The sequence below is a fragment of the Rattus norvegicus genome, chromosome 11 (assembly GCF_021556685.1).
Source record: "Rattus norvegicus strain SHRSP/BbbUtx chromosome 11, alternate assembly SHRSP_T2T, whole genome shotgun sequence".
In the NCBI taxonomy this organism is placed as follows: domain Eukaryota; kingdom Metazoa; phylum Chordata; class Mammalia; order Rodentia; family Muridae; genus Rattus; species Rattus norvegicus.
This window is the reverse complement of record NC_141544.1, coordinates 7,350,133-7,352,638: the sequence shown is the minus strand read 5'-3', so window position 1 is coordinate 7,352,638 and position 2,506 is coordinate 7,350,133. Positions and strand designations below refer to the sequence as shown.

At 46.6% G+C, this 2,506-nt stretch overlaps 1 pseudogene; it reads right to left on the bottom strand.

The window, feature by feature from the left end:
* Positions 1–1,253: 1,253 nt before the first annotated feature.
* Positions 1,254–2,213, bottom strand: LOC148002453 (Y-linked testis-specific protein 1-like; annotated as a pseudogene).
* Between the last annotated feature and the right edge of the window lie 293 nt (positions 2,214–2,506).

The following is a 2,506-nucleotide window of genomic DNA, read 5'->3' as shown; positions in this document are numbered from 1 at the left end:
AGCCAGTGCAGGAGCTCTTTGTGGTCATCTTGGGGCATTGAGAAGAGACCTCAAAAAATATTACAGGATGCAACAGAGTCTAACGTGCTCATGGAAGCTAAACACAGGATCCGTGTAACACCTGACAGAAGCTCACGGCATCCTCATTTCCCTTTTAAATTACTTTTAATATACAAAATAATGGGCTTTATGATACTTTCAGGAATCGATAGATATAAACTTAGTTTGGCATTTACTACTCTTGAGTTATCCTCATCAAAATGTCCTCCTGGGAAGCCTCCACCTCACATCCACCTTCTGTAGTGATGTCTTGGCTGTTCTTTGAGGAACCAAAGAGACCAATATGGATGCGGCCCAAGTTCACCTCATTCTAGACCCTTTCTGTTCTTCCTGGGTCTCCTGCTTCACTTTTTGAGAACTCCATTTGGAATTCCTTTGTCCCTCAGTGTCCTCTACTCCCTCTTTTGTTCTGTAGTCTTTATTCCACATCCCCATCAATTTAATCTTTCTTACCCTCATCCTGGTCTCTTCTCTGCATGGGAAGGTTGGATTTATTTGAAAAGATGACTTTAGGGGCCTGGAGAGATGATCAATGGATCAAGAGCTCGTCTGCTTTGAAAGAGGATGTCGATTTGTTCTTTGAGCTCATGTCCAATGGCCACCAACCACCTTTAATTCCAGCTCCAGGGGACCTGACTATGCTTGTCTCTGTGGTCTTCTGTGTTCATGCCCTGCCCCCACCCACATAATTAAAAATAATACATCTACAGATGGAAACAGGTTTCATTGGGGTTCATTAGTCAATGAAAACCTGATCTTCTCTGATTCTGAGTCTGCTTGGATCAGTTCATTGGGTTTCCCCTTGAGTTCCAAGACCACCTCCCTGTTACCTGCAGCTCTTTCCCCAACAGTCTGTTTCTCCATCAAACTTCACCTCAGAGAGTCTATCTATTTCTGGCCCTCTCCACTGCTTCCTAAACATCCATCTTTTTTCCCCCGTGCCATCCCTGCTCCTCTAAGCCTCATCTCCAGTTCTTTTCTCTTCCTAAAGACCAGACCAGCTCAGTCCTGTCTGTTTTAGCCTACGTGACATCAGACTTACTGTTCACAGCCTTGACCTTTCCGGCTTCCTCTCCATGTTCCATCCACCAAAGCCCATCTCCTCCACCAAAGTGTGCACACACAACAGATCACATCACACATTTTAATTTTTAGAGCAAAAACAAATTCCACTGGAAAAGATACTGGGGTTGTCAAAGGCATGTGGGTATCTGAAACAGAAAAACAAACATTTTCCCCCCAATCCTATAAATTCCCCATCTATGTCCCCCACACTTTGTGAATTTCACCTTAACGGATCTTTTCCATCAGATTATAGACATAGATGTGGACGTTGCCATCAAACTTGATCAAGTACACGGAAGGCTTGCCTGGAACTTGGTACATGACTTTGCCTATCTTTTTGGACCCGTCGCTTCTGGTGAACTGCACACATTGACCTGTTAAGATGTCGCTGTCAACGTCTGACTTCACCTCTGCTGGAGTAATCTCTGGAATGATACGGAGTTTACCTTCTGTTTAATCATCCAGGAGCTGGTAGATATATAGGACTGGATCTTTCTCGTAGGTAATGTAAACCAGTCCTTCATGATCGGCACCTGGGCTAGGACCACCCCCCTCCAGTTGTACTCAGAGCCATGTTTGCCCTCAAATTTATGCTCCACAGCTCGGCCAACCATGGCACTTGCGAGATGGGCGTCTTTCACTTGAGGAAACACTATTTTGTGAGGCAAGACCTTAAGCTTTAAAATCCTCTCATCGCTGTGAAGTTCCAGTCCGTAGACACAATCAATTCCAAAATACTTTACCAGATAGAGAGAGGGATTTGTTGGCAGTTGATCTAGAACGATGGCCTTCCATTGGGTGACGGGCTCATCACCTTCCTTCCATCCGTGAAAAATTCTGCAGCCCACAATGTTACCCAGGGCCTGGGGAGAAGGCCTCCTCCTCCTCCACTTCTGGAAGGATGGTGTGCTCATCCTCCTCAGAGACATCCTCTTCTTCTTGGCTGTAGACCTAGTGTGGTAGGCCACGGCATCCTGGTCCACTGTCTTGTGGCTATCGTTCTGTGTTCAGGCTTCATACTTGCCCGTGGCCTGGGTTTGAAGAGCTCGCCTGCTTAAACCAAACACAATGCTGTTGCCTCTGTCATGTGAATGCCTGCAAGAACAATGGGGGTGGGGTGGGGGAGGGCGCTGGACCAGGGCTCTTGTCTAAGAGAACTTTGGTACAGGTGAGGAAGGCGATGGTAGACAGGGATCAGCATCTGAATCTAATTCTGTCGTAATCAGAAGTTCATAGGAGGGCTGGGCAATGGTGGAGCACACCTTTAATTCCAGCATTCAAGAGGCAGAGGGAGGCAGACCTCTGTGAGATCAAGGCCAGCCTGGTCTACAGAGTTAGTTCCAGGATAGCCAAAGCTACCCACAGGAAAACACTGTCTCAA